At 37.1% G+C, this 16794-nt stretch overlaps 1 pseudogene across 1 annotated transcript; it reads left to right on the forward strand.

Moving 5' to 3' along the window:
* The first annotated feature begins 7307 nt into the window (after window positions 1-7307).
* On the forward strand, window positions 7308-14649 carry LOC308406052 (C-type lectin domain family 12 member B-like; annotated as a pseudogene). The gene is made up of 9 exons: window positions 7308-7318; window positions 7844-8073; window positions 9743-9861; window positions 10441-10515; window positions 12992-13105; window positions 13649-13918; window positions 14007-14170; window positions 14298-14410; window positions 14523-14649. The product of its transcript is annotated as a C-type lectin domain family 12 member B-like (transcript).
* The last annotated feature ends 2145 nt before the right edge of the window (window positions 14650-16794 follow it).

The following is a 16794-nucleotide window of genomic DNA, read 5'->3' on the forward strand; positions in this document are numbered from 1 at the left end:
TGGATTGACAGGTAATTCACTTATCAACTATGCAATCAGGGAACTAAAGGCACAGATCACAAAACCAATCATAAGTCAAAACATAACACCCAAACCAGAAGTCTAAATAATAGAGAATATAGAACCAAACATACAAGATCCGGGTGGTTAGCACTGTTGCCTCACAGCAAGAAGGTCCTGAATTCGACTCAGAGAAAGCCGTTTTCTGTGTAATGCGAGACAAATTTCTTTAATATCAAAGAATGCTGTCAATGTGATTTTAAAGAAATTCAGAGTGTTCTGTCATTGTGCTGTTTATTATTGCTGGCACCAGAAAACCGCCGCTGAATAAATCCTGGATTTTTATACACTTCAAATTCTGCAAATAAGTGTCCTCACCAGAAAAACTATAGCATCAGTTATTTAGTATCTTTAAACCACCATAATAGATTTGATTTATTAACTTTTCATTAACCAGGCTGGTTTTTTTTCATGTCCTGAAAATATTATGTGTCTTCTGTTAGAAAGATGTAAACACGTGTATTTTATATGGTTGCACATAAAAGAAATATGTAATGGTGATTTAAATACAATAATTTAATCATTGCATTTCATATAAACTCACATAGCTCTTAAGAATACGAATACATTTAGTTACTGAAATATGTTTTTGTTTTTTTTCTGCTAGATAAGAAGGCTGGATGCGTTAAATTGTGTCCATCAGTAGTAATGTGCCGGGGAATTCTTTTACTAATCTTGGTCCTCCTACTCTTCTTTGAGTATAGGTTTAAAAATTACTCTTTCATCTGTGTGTAAAGTGTAAAATGTGACTTTTTGTTTGTTTTAATGTTTTGTTTTGGGGTTTTGGGGGGTTTGAAGTTGTTTGTATTAGTTCATAATAATGAACTTTTAATGAAAACTAATCTCAACTTGGTACAAGCCTATTAGAAAAGCTCATGAAACCCAACTGAAGAAAACCAGAACCGTAGGAAGAAAAATAAGGAACTGGAGACAGAGAAGAAACATAACAGAAGAAATACAAAACATGATGACATAATGAGTTCAGTGTTAGTCGATCATAGTGGAGCATTGATGCCTGCTGTCCCAAAGAAATAGCATGTTTGAAATCAATTAGCTACAAAAAGACTTAATACAGTGGAGTATGTGTGAAAAATAGAGATATTATTTATGTTTAGGAAAGTTCACAATTAATGATTATAGGAGAAGTTTTACTGTACACAGAATATGACTGCTGACAGCATTTAGGACAAGACAGAAAAGGATCTAAATTGGCACTGGTTGTTTTTAATTTGTGTCACTAACGGGGTTTTCTTCAGTGCAGTGCAGTTTGTATACTGAGTTTCTGTTCCCTGTATTAATGCTGGGCGGTGCGTTACTTCACATCAAAGAATACTGTAGTCTGAAGTATCAGTATTTTGGTATTTTTGTGTTGTTATATATCTATATCTGACCATAGTCTTAGCTTTAGTGGGTTATATTAAATTAAATTATTGCCACGACATTGTGGAATTTTAATTTTTGATTAAAAAAGTTTTTAATCAAGCCAAGAACAACACTGTTCAAGCTGCCCTAACATGTTTAATCAAGATGAGGAAGAAGGAGGGCTGTCCTCTATATCTGTCACACTGTTCACATCAACCACAGAGAAACACAGGAAGTTCAATTTATTAGTATAGTCTCATGTTGTGCATGTTGTGTTGGTCAAATCAAGTCCACCGTTTTTTGTTTTGATCGTTTGTTTGTTTGTGTTTAATTTGTGTGCATGGTACTAGCATCACTAAGTCGCTTGTGTGTGTGTGTGTGTGTGTGTGTGTGTGTGTGTGTGTAAGCTCAGTCTGTGTTATGTTTCCTGTTTTACTTTGAAAGTCCGCGTCTCATGTAAATGCGTCTGGTTTTGCTTCCTTTGTCTCGTTAGGCCTGATTTGCCGCAGCTGTGTTTCCCTCCTGTTACCTATTCCCTGATTGTTCCCTTTGTGTATTTAAGGCCATTGTTTCTCTGTGTCCGTGTTGCGATCTACCCTTATCTAGCTGTGTGGTTGGTCTGTGTAAGTGTATTCTGGAGTCCTAGTTTTATTACCCTTTTGAGTTCAGCATTAAAGCTGTGTTTTGAGTTACTTTCTGTCTCCAGAGTCTGCCCTTTGGATCCTTCTCCTGCCTACACACAGCTGTTTCGTAACAGAAGATCGCGACCAGAACATGGACCCCGCAGACTGTTCCACCTCGGATTTTGAGGCTGAGATGAAGGGGTTGGTTGATTTGCTGGACCGCATCGCTCAGGCCGGGGGGATGGGGGTTATGGGGGGGATGGAAGAGATCTGACTGATAAGTAAGAGAAACTTTGAAACAATAAAGATTTAAAATATTTTTCCAAATCTGGGATAAATCAATTTTGTTTTATGTCAATAATTATGAGCTCTAATCAAACTTGTTTTTTCCTCAGCTCCTGGATTCAGCAGCCTCGTCCCTAAATCAGTGAGCTGTGACAAGAAGAACCAATGGATTTGTAAAAAGAGACCCTAATTGTTTGAATTACTTAGACTTCAGAAGACTTTTGTGATCTGTAAATATTACCATGGAAACTTCTACTCAGGTTTTGTTTTTAAATATTACTAAATAAATAAAGTTAATTATAAGGGGTTTTTTTTATTGTCAAGCTGTTATTATTTATAAGTTACTAATAATTAATATAAAAACAACACCCAGCTCGCCCCTGCAGGCGGTTCATCCTTCACCTCTACCAGAGGCCTGGGAGCTTGAGGGTCCTGCGCAGTATCTTAGCTGTTTCCAGGACTGCGCTCCTCTGGACAGAATCTGGGATCTGCTGGAGCCACTCGCCTAGCTTGGGAGTCACTGCACCTAGTGCTCCGATTACCACTGGGACCACCGTTATCTTCACCCTCCACATCTGCATATCAGCATTTAGAAAAATGCAGCAAAAGGTTTAAAGTGTCACTCAGCTATTGTTCTTTGTGTCACTGAAGTCATTGTACTTTGAAAAGATACAGTTGGTATAAGTCTATGTAGCTTCTCACGTATCCAGGCCATGGTCATCAAAGGAGCTTGGAAAGAAAAAGGCGGACTTTTCTTGACGTCATTTTACTTGTCATCTGGAAGCTTCTTCAGGTCTAAGACCAAATGGTGAAGAGCCAAGAAGTTTTGGGTGAAACCATTGTGAGACCTTGACTTACCCTATAATGTTACCCATTGAGATCAACTGAGGAAAGATCTGAGTCTGTGTTAGCGCCCACTCACATCTTGCGTCAGGCGTCATGTTAATATTCCTGTCTTATATTCGAGTTCTTTCTTTTTTAGTTCATTTTTATCAAGTCTGTTTATCTGTGAGAGAGAGAAAACACCCATCCCCTTATGGCATTATTTTTGAGCCACTATTCTGAGTGCATGTAAAAAATAAAAAAAATTGCAGGTGCAAGTGTTGCAGTTTGAGGAGAAATTTATTTTGAGCAAAGTAAATTTGCGTGAACAAAATTCATTGCTGCATGCAAAAAATGTATTTCAGTGTTTGCTATTATCCATACGCACACACAATAGCAGCCCCTCTCGCTCAGTGTTTGCATTTGTGCTCACTCGCAATGTGTTGCTTGCGTTCTCAACATTTCTGCCCGTGCGTGCTCAACGCTTTCTGTACACCATTATATTTGTGCCACAAAACCAGCCAATCACAGACTTGGATGCAAAAAAATCTGATTTACAAAACAAAGCACTTCAACATGAAACATATTATTAAATTCTCTCACCTCCCACATAAAAATAAAAACAAAAATGAAAATAAACTGGGCCATTGTCTAGATAAATAGAAAATACATTAGGAAACAAATTTATCCAGCATTAATGTGCAAATGACAGCAAAAGATGAATATAAAATAAAATAAAGTACAATAAACATTTTTCTATTTTAAAAAGAAAATAATAAAAGGTAAACCACACCATGAGTAAAATTTATGTTCACATGTCACATATGCCAATGACCACACTCTTTATCATTTTCCAAACTTCTCCTTTTTGCCTTTTTTAGAAAAGTTGGTCAAAATTTGGCTTCTTGATCCATCTGCATAGGTATCCACTGGCTCAGGCTAACATTTGACGTGAGAATTAATCAACCCATCGGATGGTTATAGATGTCTTCACTGATGATTATGAATTGATTATACCACAAACACAAACTAAAGCTTCCCTATCATTTCAGTGTAGTTTATATACTACATTTAATGTTTAACCAGTAAACACATGAAGGAGCTCGTCTAGCTACAAATGAACACAAGTGATTTTAATTCTCTCCAAACATACTGAGGCAGAGCTTGAAAATCAGGGGTGCCACACTGGCTGTGAGGCCCTGTGCATCCATTGAGCCCACACATGGCACAAAAGGCTCTAAGTGGCCTCTTCCTATGAGGCAATGAATTAAATGATACAACAAAAACTACTAAGGAAGCTTTAAGAAACACAATAAGAGGCTCAAATGGTTTACCTGATCTCCAAACTCCCCAGATTCAAATCCAATCATGCATCTGCACGTTGTGCCAGAATAAGCCTGATTCATTAAAATGGACTGCATGCATAAAGCCTAATTTACAACATGGAGTCCTGCTCTCAAAAACTGTCATAGATTTAACACTGTCTGTGAAGCTGGATTTAAGAAGTAAGCGCCTAAAGTTAAAGTTTTTAGAACATATTTAGCACCATCTTGTGTCAGGTTGGTTGGTTGCAATAAACAGACTTACATTACACACTTTTGTAATGTCTCTTTGCAGAAATGAGTTTTATGTTAATAAACCGAGGATATACTGTCCACTTTCACCCTTAAGCAATAAATGGTTTGGCTAGCTGTATTGAAATGGGAAAATCCAGTGTAATGTGGACTTTTATTTCTCCCTTCAGACATGTTGGAAGATGTCAGGATTCCCTATCATGCTTTGATTGTCCCATTTCAGTGCAGCTAACAAAACAAAGAACCACGTACTGCTTAAGAGACAGAGGGTGAAAGTGACTTCAACCAACCAACCTGATGGCGTGGCGCTCTGTACTGACACAAGATGGTGCTGAACATGCTCTAAAAACTGCTTCTTAAATCCAGCTCCACAGATAGTGTTACATCAATTCAGTTTTTGAGAGCAGGGCTCCATGGTGTAAATTTGGGCTTATACATGTAGTGTTTCATGTCCAATTTAAGGTCCCATTCAGTAGCACACAGGACTCAGTTAATCAGCTGCAAATATCCTGGATTAAAACAAACACTATCAGAGATCCAGGGTCAATCACCAAAGAGCTGTTTGGGTGGTATTAGGTTGGCAGGACCTTCTGTTTGATCAGCAGATATCTTAGTAAAGACCAAACATATATTTACTTTTGTATTTATTTTCTTCAAGCTGATAAGGGCAGGAAAAATGTTTGTTAAACCAACTTGAGGTAATTCGTGATTCTTTCTGGAATTGGATTAAAAATTATTGTCTGAAGTGCTGTGTCTCTATTCTGATATTTTTATGTTGGGTGATAGTTATTGTTATGAATGTAGATTTTTAGTGTTGATCTCTAATATTTAATGGAATGTAACCTTATCGTTAACCTTTATCTTTTTGACAAAAGTTTTAATTAAGCAAACAACAACTTTATTTAAGCTGCTGTAAGAAATGTGAAGGCTGACAATCATCCATGACCGGGATGTCTGAGAACCTTCATAGACAATTCTGTGAATGCTAAAATAATACTTTGTAAAGAATACCGGCAACAATAGAAATTTTACTAAAAAGGTCTGAAAATCATGTTTTTTTTATTGATTTATTTTAGTATATTTTAGTTTAGATGTGCTTTTGCTTGATTTCCATCTAATCTGTCATGATCTGAGCGAGTGTTGGGTTTGTCTCCTCGCACACTGTTCCCCTGGGTCCACCCTGAGGTGTAGCTCAGGTAATCTCCTTCACCTGTGGTGCATCAGCTGCAATTAAGAGGTTGCATTTAAACCCAGTGTCGTCACCTCTCCTTTGCCAGTCCGACAGCTGCCAATGGTGGTAACAAGTTGCATCTCTCTGTTTCCTTTCAGGTCAATGTTTTGCCTTACCTGCTTCTCCTTGTGTTCTCAGTTTTTGACTCATCAGTTGCACCGTAAGCACCCAGCTCCCAGCCAGAAATCTCACCCACCACTGAACCTTGCCATCTAAACTTGGATTCTCTTCACCTCTACCGCCTGTCCTCCTGCCCGCTGCCTCGCTGGAAACACTAAACCTCAGGTTGGACAAATACTCAGCTGCCCAGTCTACAATACCCTCCCCAAGCTGGAAATCGGCTTCACTGCATGTAAGCAGTCAAGATCTGTGTTGTAAATACTGACTATGTTGTGTCTGCATCTGGGTACTTTCCTAGTGTTGGCCTCCGGGCCGTTTGTGATGTAATCTTAAGATGTTGCCTGGGCTTCTTGTTTTCAGTCATACTCTGTAGCATTGATGACATGTGCTTGATTCCCAAACAGAGACCTGTGCCATTTTGAATGTGCAGAAGATTTTTTAACATGAGCAGAAATATTTCTGAAGCATATTTAGGCTGTTAAAAGCCACAAGGATATATATTATTTTATGAATAGGTGACTCATACATGTTTAAGCAGGTAACGTCTTCTGACAAGGAAGCCAAAGTCCCCTAACAGCGTACAAACCTTATTTATTTGTTAACGCCTGGCTATTATGTGGTAACTGTGTGATGCTATCATGTGGACCAAAATCTCAGAAAAAAATGTTTGCAGCACTTTGTTGAATCTACTCCAAAAAAGGTAAAAGGTGGTTCAACCAATGTGTATCTAATACATTTTCCAGTGAGTGTATATGTAACACAAAGTGTAGCATTAACAGACAAAAATGGGGCAGCTTCCTTTTTCAGTCAAAAGCAGAAGTTGGTACAAGAAACAGAAGTCTGTTAAGAAAGATAAGAAGCAATAACTTCTTGTATTATGATGCTCTGTGGCTTTAACACTGTGGCATCTCTGAGTAGAATTCACAAAAGGCTCAACAGAAAGACAAAATAACAATGACAGAGGATGACCCACATAGAAAACAGGTCTGGTCTGGATCTGGTGTCAAGCCGGCACTGCTGGCTGACTTCTGGCATGGTAAGTGGTATGTCAAACAGATGTGTGCCAGGTCTGGCAATGATGCCACTGTTTATTTGATGGCATGTCACATCTGGCCCGATTGTGGTTTGGTTTATGTGGCCCAGGCTCATAGAAAACAGGTCTTCCCTGGATCTGGCATCAAGCTGGCACTTCTGACTGACTGGTGTCATGGCAGGCTGTATGTCGCCCAGATGGGGGCCAGGTCTGGCACTATTTATGTTCCTATTTTCCTATTTTAGTTAGAAGACCCAAATGCCATGTTTCAATACTATACTGCTATGGTAGCAAACGTTTCAAATGCAGGTTTACCACTGTGTGGCTGTATCTCAGGAGCTAGAGCAGGTCACCTACTGATTGGAAGGTCAGTGGTTTGATCCCTGGCTCTGGATCTCTGTCAAGAGTGTGAATGTGTACAAATCTAGTTAGGAAGAGAAAGTGTGTGATTGGGTGAATGTAACATGTTGTATAGAGCACTTTAAGTAATCAGGGAGAGTAGAAAAGTGTTATACTATCAGAAAAGTGTTCACTGTCTGAACAGAGTTTCGTCATGTTACTTTTGCACTATTATGTTCCGGCACATGTTGTTATTACATGGCTTGATTAAGGTACACATTAGGCTGACACCTGGGGCCAGAGCTGAAACTGTTCTGGGCCAGCACAGGACCACCAGTGTGTCTGCAACTGGCTTTGTGCTGGAACCATGTGTGCATTAATTCTGGCAAACCAGATCTGGGCCACCAAAGGGCCATCATTCTTTGTGGTATGTGGGCCATGTGCAAGCACATTTTGTGGGCCAAATCCGGGCCATACCAATTTTGCTATGTGGGGACATTAACTGCACTTCGTGGGTAGTTAAAACGAACAGTAAGTCCAAATCAAGAAATATGTATACAGGGAGACAACTTCATCAGTTTTAGAAGCCACTGAGGTCAACCTGAGACACATTCATGTGGATGCGTATTTTACACATACCACCTCAACATTGTGACCAAAAGACAGCTAGAAGATGTGACAGTGATGAAGATGCTAAGAAGAGTAGAAGAGAAGATGTCAAGTTGTCAGGATTTGCAAGATTTGAATTACATTGAATTGTTCTGAATTCCTTTATTGTCATTGTACACAGTACAAAGAGATTCAAAGGCAGTACTGACCATTTATGCTGTACTGACCAACTCAGCAACACCAAAAGAGCTGAAAGACAACAGAAGACAACTAAAGTGCATTACAGAATTGTCTATGAAGGTCATGTTAATCTAAGAAGCTTGGGAAGAAAAGAGACAAGACTTCTTTAAACATGTTTTTTTCCAAGCTCTGAACAAAGCTTGAAAATGCATTACAGAATTATTTCAATGGTCAAGAAAAACAGCTTAACATCTACACATCAAGAAATTCTTGGCAAGGCAGGTGTATTACTGTCAAAGTCTACAAACAAGATGAAGAGAAAAACTGTAATGAAATATGTAATATGTAACCATATTAATTTGACACAGCGACAAAAGACAAACACAGGGGAAAGACTGGAGGAAAAGAAGGGAACACAAAAGGGAACTAGCAGACCTATCAACAAAACCAAAAAAAAAGACTAAAGGCATGAAATATGAAAAAAAAACTCGTAAATGGAAGGGAACATGAACTCAAACCATTAATAAAAGACTAAACCCTGATCATGATCCATTTTTTACAACAAATAATGAATATACAAAAATTAAGAAAGAGCAAACATGAAAACATAACTGACTCAGCGTGACACATGGAACACAAGGGAGGCACAGTAACAAAACTTAAGAACTAGAAAATATAACCAGTAACTAAATCAAAGACTATTAATGATCAAAAACATAAACACTGGGTCACCAGACCTAGAACCATGACACATTATATTACATTCATTGTCACATAATTAGATACAACTCTTCAACTTCTCATTCATGCAGATGTGCAGCCAACAAGTCTCGAGTAACTGTGTAATGCCATCATGTCAATATGGACCAAGATATCAGAGAAATGTTTCAAGCACCTTGTTCAATCTACACCACGAGAAAGTGCTTTTGTTAACTACAAGCCTCATTCACCCAGTCGCACACAGGTTTATACAAGTGCTTTTTTTCAATATCCAAGTGTCTTGTATGATGACACTCACACACAGTCACACTCAAGCGGACGCATTAGGGGTAATTTGGAGATCAGTATCATGCCCAACATCCAGAATGGAGAAGACGGGGGGTCAATTTAACTTTCTCCAATGAGCTACCACAGCTGCCCCAGTACACCACATAGTGTATCTAGTAGAATTTCTGGTGACTCATGTGGTCTATCCTGAGATAATCCCAGTCCCTAAAGTGATAATGTCTTTATTTGAACAGTTATTATATAACATGCTATGTTTTGACTCTAACATATTTTTGATGGTGTTGTGACTCTGCTTTGCATATATTGTTATAGAAATCACTTTCCAGTATGTACACTGCCTCCAGTATATTTTCACAACGTTGAGGTTTATACTGATCATGACATGCATGCAAATTATTTTCACACCCATAAGGAGAAGTTGGCAATAGAACCAGACATGACACGTCAGAAGATTCAACCCTGTCTCTTATTTTGGTTCCCTGTGGCTCTTATAAAGGGCTATTTCTCTGTCTACAAGTTACACGAAGCTCAACGGAAAGTCTGCAAGGATGGCAGAGGAGGAAGTTAGCTATGCCACAGTCAAATTCAAAAAAAAGAAACATTCCCAATCAGAAGGTAAGTTTTTCCAATGCACTGCATCAAAAATATATTCTAAGCTACTTATGATGAATAAAATTGCAAATTTACTCAATGTTGATTTGTTTTAAACAGTTTTCTGCAGTAACAATGACTAGAAAAAATATCAGTAGAAATCAGCAAATAAGATCTTGAGCTAAGTAGGATTTTTACACTGATATTTTAAGACCTTGGTGCCTGAACCACTTCAACTAGTGGCTTGGGGATCTGACTTGAATGTGTCCTAGATGCCTCTTAGGTGAGGTGTTTCTGGCATGAAACTCTGTGACAGACACAGAAAACACTGGAGAGTTTACGTCTCAGCTTGCTTGGAACATCCTGTTTTTTTCCACCAAAAGGAATGGAGGAGGTGGCTGAGAGAGAGGTCTGTGCATCTCTGCTTGGACGGCTCCCAGCACAACCCCAGTTAAGACACTGAATTGTGTCAACACTGAACAAATAGCTGTCCAAAATAATTAAATAAGCATTTGCATGAAAGCAAACATGCAATATTTCAATACAATAAGGTTTAGAAAGCCTTGTTATATGATAACTTATGAATGCCAATCAACCTTTCAGTTAAAAAGGAGGAAACTGTTTATGATGAAGTGGAGGTGAAAAATGAAGCAAAGGAACAAACTCCAGACACAAACGGTGAGTTGAAAAAAGAAAACACAAATCCACCGTAAATAAATGTCCAATACAGTGAAAATTTCTAAAACTGTCAGTACAAGAAGGTGTGACGACGAGTACTGATGAGTTTGGGTGTCTTTCAAACTGGAGCATTTCCAGTCAGAGACATGAAGTATCCTGAGTTTTACAATTAGATTCAAACGGTGGACGTTCTCCTCTTACAATCATTTTTACCAAGGTTTTTAAAGGATAAGTGGTATTTAACAGTTTAATAATAAAATGCTTTTATCATTCATGCTCAAAATAGTTAGGAGATGCTCCTTATAAGGCTTATGTTCCAAAAGATGGAGAACAGCATGTGGCTTCAGCTGTTCCAGACACTCAAATGAAGTGCTTCCTGTTTTTTAACTAACCGCTGTGTTTAAAATACCATCATTTGAGACAGCGAGACAAAAAGGAAATGTTGGACTTATAAATAGCAACATTGAATAATCAATTAACCAATAAGCAAATAGAGAAAACAATATATTTCTGTTATTTAGATTTTTATGCCAGACAAGAAGAACGTTTACTTCAGTTTCATTGCCCTACATGAATAAAATAAGTATTTCAATGTTACAATATTTGTTTTAAAGTGGACATGAGACACCCTTCTCTCTAAATTCTATGGCTTTTAGTTTTTACATTTTTACTGTTTTTAACTTGTATTGTGTCTTTTACCTGTATTGCTATGTATCGCTTTTATTATTATTTTTTTTATCTTTTTAGTTTTAAATAGTTGTACAGCACTTTGTTTGAAAGCGCTTTATAAATAAAGTTATTATTATTATTATTATTATTAAAAATAAAGAAAAAAAAAGCGATCATAGATTTAGCACTGTCTACAAATCTGGATTCAACAAATAAGTGTTTAAAGATTTTAGAGCATGTTTAGCGCCATCTTGTGCCAGCATAGAACATGATGTCACTGGGTTGGTTGCTGGAAAGTTGTGTCAGCAGGGTTCATAATTCACGGCTGTCACGTGGGTTATCAGGATTTATACTAGTTTCCATAAGAGCTCCGCAAGCATGTGTGAATAAAAAATGACAAAACTGCATCTTTGGTCATTAGTTTTCAAAAATACATTGAGCTACAATAGTTTATATATCATAGTGAGGTATGGGTATTTCAGTCTTTGTACATTCACAAGTCATATATTCAAAGGTTTGTTTTAACTGCTAGCCTCTTACATGTTTTTTTTAAGTTTCCACTTTGGATTTCCACTTTAACAGAATAAATATTTTGTCATTTAAGGCACTTTTAAAGATCTCTAGAAAGGACAGAATGAGAGTGACAGGTGACTATCAGTGATGACAGAATAATGTTTCATTGCACTAGCATGAGGGTAAACGCATTTTCTTGGTAAACACATTACACATACAGCAACAATAATAATAAACTGTCTTGTTTTTGTGTAACAGTGGCAGAAATTTCTCTTTCTCACATGTTAAGAAATCTGATAAATTAGAAGAAATCCAAACGTTCTCTTGTTTCTTATTATAGTAAGACACGTTACTGGTTAATTTCATAGTGTCAGCTAACTAGTGACCAATAACTCAGCAGAAAACAAGGACACTAGAACTAAAACTATTTATAATGGATGCTCCCAACCCTGTCTGCAATGAGCTTTATGTTAAAAAGAAAAGAAAACAAAGCTCCATCTCTTAAGAAGTAGTTTTTTAGTTGTTTGCTAGTTAGCAATTAGCACTTTATTTATGCAATAAAGTGTTCGCTCTTTCCCAAAACACATGTAGACAGTTTATGGCAGAACTGATTACCATATGCGCATCACACCATAAATGTAACTAAGTTTCTCACCGAAGTGTGATCGGGAATCCTAACATCCATCAGCATGTCCACAGGGAAAAGATTGCCTACAAGATTGATTGCCACACTTTTTGGAAACCTTAATTTCTTATTTAGATTTAGAAATCGTTAGCTCACATTATCTCACTGAGCGTATTTCTTAACAATAGAAGTGAGGAAAAGCGAAGTTCGATTGTAAACAGTTTTTTTTTCATGCTGACATGCTGTCAGGACTTCCAATCATGTTCGACATAAAACATGCCAGGGGCTGCCACAAAGAGTTTTTTTAAGACAATTTTTTTTGTTTATTTGTTTTAGTGTCCTTGTTTTCTACCGAGATATCACTTCTGTCACTAGTTAACGAAGATAAACTAATGTAAGTCTATTAACAACAGCCAAACAGCGCAGTGATGTCACGTTCTGTACTGGCACAAGATCCCGCTAAACATGTTCTTATCTCTAACTTCAAACAGTTATTTCTTTGGCTTCACAGACACTGTTACATCTATTATAGTTTTTTATATATGGGCTCCCTGGGCTAATTTACATATGGGTAAATTAGCTCAAATAAATGTGTTTCATGTCCACTTTTAAACTATATGACATTTTTATCAAGTCTTCACTAACTCAAGACTATAAATATTTTGCCAGACAAGACATCAGACAGAACTATGAGCAGACATCGCCACTATAAACAGTTGGCTTGTTGTTTGGGAATCATTTGTGTCATGTTGGTGTTGGGCATCATAGCAGTCACTGTCTACCGTAAGTATGAAAAAGATCATTTCATGTATAAAAGATATGTTTATTATCATTATTATTATTATTAGTAGTAGTATTGTTGTTGTTATACAAATTCCTTATGCTGACAACTAGAAAAAAATTCAAAACAAATATATACTTTTTATTGTCAGAGTATTTACATGAAAATACAATGTGAAATACATGAATGCATGGTTCGAAATAATGAATAATTGCATGCCAGATATCGGCAGTGATAAAAGAAAGAGTATGGGGTGTGTGGTTTACTTCTTTTTGTTCTTTATTTAAAATTAATCTGACAAATCTGAAAAGAACAAAGATAGCTATTAATGCCCAGAAATTTGGGAAACCTGAATTAGAACAGACAGAAGATGTTTTGAACAGTGATAAAATTACAGAAACAAAATGGAAAAAGAAATAAAACAACATAATGGGATTTCTTTAGGGGCTTAGAGTTTGCACATTTTTAACTGACAATTACTGAACTCGCCTGAAGCGGTTAGAAGAAAACCAAACAGCTAACTGTTGCGAATCACAAACTGATAGATCTATACTGCAAACTCAGCTCAGACACTGAAGACTTGAGGAGGAACCAAACCAACCTCATTCTCCAGATTCACAACCTGACACGAGACTCTACTCTCTTGGAAAAACAACTTGCAGAAAACCAGGAGCTCGAAAAGAAAAATGAGGAGCTGGAGACAGAAAAGAAACACCTAACAGAAATAATAGAACAGATGATGACACCATGGATTGAGCTCAATGTTAGTCGAGCTCAGTGGAGCATTGATGCCTACTGTCCCAAAGATAAAAACAGTATGTTCCAAATATATTTGTACAAAATTACCTAATTTAACATAGATATGCACTGATGTTGTTTATTAACCGTTCTCTATTCTTGCAGACAGAAAATGTAATGCTTGTCAGGCTCACTGGGATCATGTTGAGTCCAGCTGCTATGCAGTTAATAATGCTGAACGTGCTGAATGGAAAACCTGGGAAGAAGCTCGAAAAAACTGCAGAGGAAAGAGTTCAGATTTAGCTGTTGTTGTTAATGAAGAAGAAAAGGTACTGAGAAAACTGTGGGACACTTTATGACAGACTTCATGAAAATAAAAATATAATTTCTTTAGATTGAAAGCTTTCTTAGAGCAAATTGTTTAAATAACTCTGACAACTTTCTCTCTGTCCTCAGGAAACTGTCACTAAAAAGAGTTGGAAATATGATGGAAACAAAGTATACTGGATTGGTCTGAGAGTTGAAGATGGGAAATGGAAGTGGCTGGATGGAAGAGATGCGGCTAATAGGTAAGAGACACTTTGAATCAATAGAAATTTCAAGTATTTCCCAAATCTGTGATAAATCAATTACAGTGTACCAGTGTCCATCAGCCTTGAGCAGAATTCTTGTTTTCCTCAGCTCCTGGATCAACCAGCCTCCTTCTGATGGTCACTGTGCAATCTCTGTCCAAGACGAAGGATTTAAATCATTGAGCTGTAATGAGAAGAACCCATGGATCTACAATAAGAAAGCTTTGTCTGTTTGAATACTGCAGTAAAACTTCAGAGGACTTTTGGATAGTCTCAGTCTCAAAATAAAATAATAATGATGATATTAATAACTGGTCAACAGAGGGCACTGCATTACTTCAGATCAATGAGTTGTTCCCTGAAGTATCTGCACTGAGATTTTTTCATGATTGCAATGATAGTTATTGTTAAGCTATGTTATATTAATGACAAATGTTTTAGTCAAGCCAAGAACAACACTGTTCAAACTGCTGTAACATGTAGAAGAAGGACAGCTGGCCTCTACATTTGGACTTTGTTAATCAGTCACAGTGTCAACATCAGCTACAGAGCAGCAGAGAAGAACAGGAAGTTCAGCTTATAATTGAAGTCTCATGTTGTGTATTTTGCATATTGTTATCATATCAGCTTCACTTTTTTTAGTGTTGTTAGTAAAGTTTTGATTTTATTCATTTACATTGATTGAAATGAAATTATGGATCCATCCTGCACCAGCTCAGCCTGGTGGTGGTGCTGTAAGGGTTTGGGGGGTATTTTCTTGGCACACTTTGGGTCATTTATGCCAACTGAGCATAAATAAAAATGGCACAGTCCACCTGTGTATTATTGTTGAACATGTCCATCTCTTCATACCCACAATTCTTTTGGCTGATTCCAGCCAGATAAAGCACTATGTGAGTTCACTATAGTCAAACTGCCTCCACAGTCACCAGATTTCAGTCCAGTATCAACCTTTCAAAAAGATTTTGAAAATATGTTTTTTAATCAATTTTTGATTTAAGTATTTATTCATGGATGAATAATTCATTTTGAAATATTGATTTATAAATGGTGTTTTTATTCAAAATTAAATTATTAAAAAAATTACTTATTTTATTAATATTTAAACAAATAGAAACACTTAAAACCCATTCATAAATCAATTTACAGATGCACATTATATTACACAATATTATTTAGCACAGGAGTCTTTATTTCTCTTGTGGTCCTACATAAAAATAGCACAAAGTATGTGGAAGTAGTCAAAGGCCAAAGAATGTGTGGAGCACAATTTCATGAATGCTGGCTTGAATTTACATTTAAATGCTGTGTAACATTCACACAATAATGTTCCTGTTTCTCTTTATTATTCTAGTTGCTTCTGCGTGTTTTTGTGGCTTTTAACCGCTTCCACATACTTTGTGCTAATTTCATGAAGGACCACAAGAGTCTCGCACATCAAAATAAAGAATCCTGCGCTTTACAGCATTAACACAACTAAATCTAAAGTTGACTAAGCTGACTAAAGTTATCATGTTTTTAATGGTGAGAGCTGCTCCACATGGTTTAAAAAGTGTCTTATTTGCCTTGACACAGCTATTCTCTTCCCCACAAGCATCAACATTTTGTCATTTTTTTCATGAAAAACAGGGAGCATGGGAGTTGGTTTCCTTATTTTGAGGCTTAGTTTGAACTTAAGCAGGTTGTCTTGACTCTATATACATGTCTAAATGCAATGAGTTGATGCCTTGTGGTTGGCTCATTAGTTCTGTGTGGTGTGAGGAATTCACATCATGGATTTCCAGCTGGCAAATCTGCAGCAAGTGTAAGATGTTATCATAATAATAATAATCTCAGGAATATTTCTTGGACCTTGTTGAAGAATTAAGGGAGTTATAAAGGCAAAGCCAATGTCATCTCAGGACAAGCATCGCGTGCCTAATAAAGTGTCCAGTGAGTGTATATGACAAAAGCAGAGGTTAGTTAGAAGAGACAGAGTTACACTGGTGAAGCAGCAGTTTACTATGATGCTCTGTGGTATTTCTCAGTGTACAAGTCACAAGAAGTGTCTAGTCACTGGTACATAAGAACACCCTGTCTTCAGTTTGAAGCCATATATGGAATCATCTTACATTCTCAGGCAAGAGCAGAAGCTGGTATAAGACAGACTGGGCACTGAGGAAGTTTATTATGATGCTCTGTGGTATTTCTCAGTGTACAAGCCACAAGAAGTGTGTCTAGTGACTTGTAGATAAGAACACCCCGTCTTCAGTGTGAAGCCATAAAAGAATGTAAGATTCAACACATCTCACATCCTCACGCAAAAGCAGAAGCTTATTGCTATTATGATAATTATTATGTTCTATTGTTTAAACACAGTGCTATTGCTCAGTGTACAAGTC

The sequence above is a fragment of the Rhamphochromis sp. 'chilingali' genome (assembly GCF_963969265.1).
Source record: "Rhamphochromis sp. 'chilingali' genome assembly, chromosome: 11".
NCBI classification, from domain to species: Eukaryota; Metazoa; Chordata; class Actinopteri; order Cichliformes; family Cichlidae; genus Rhamphochromis; species Rhamphochromis sp. 'chilingali'.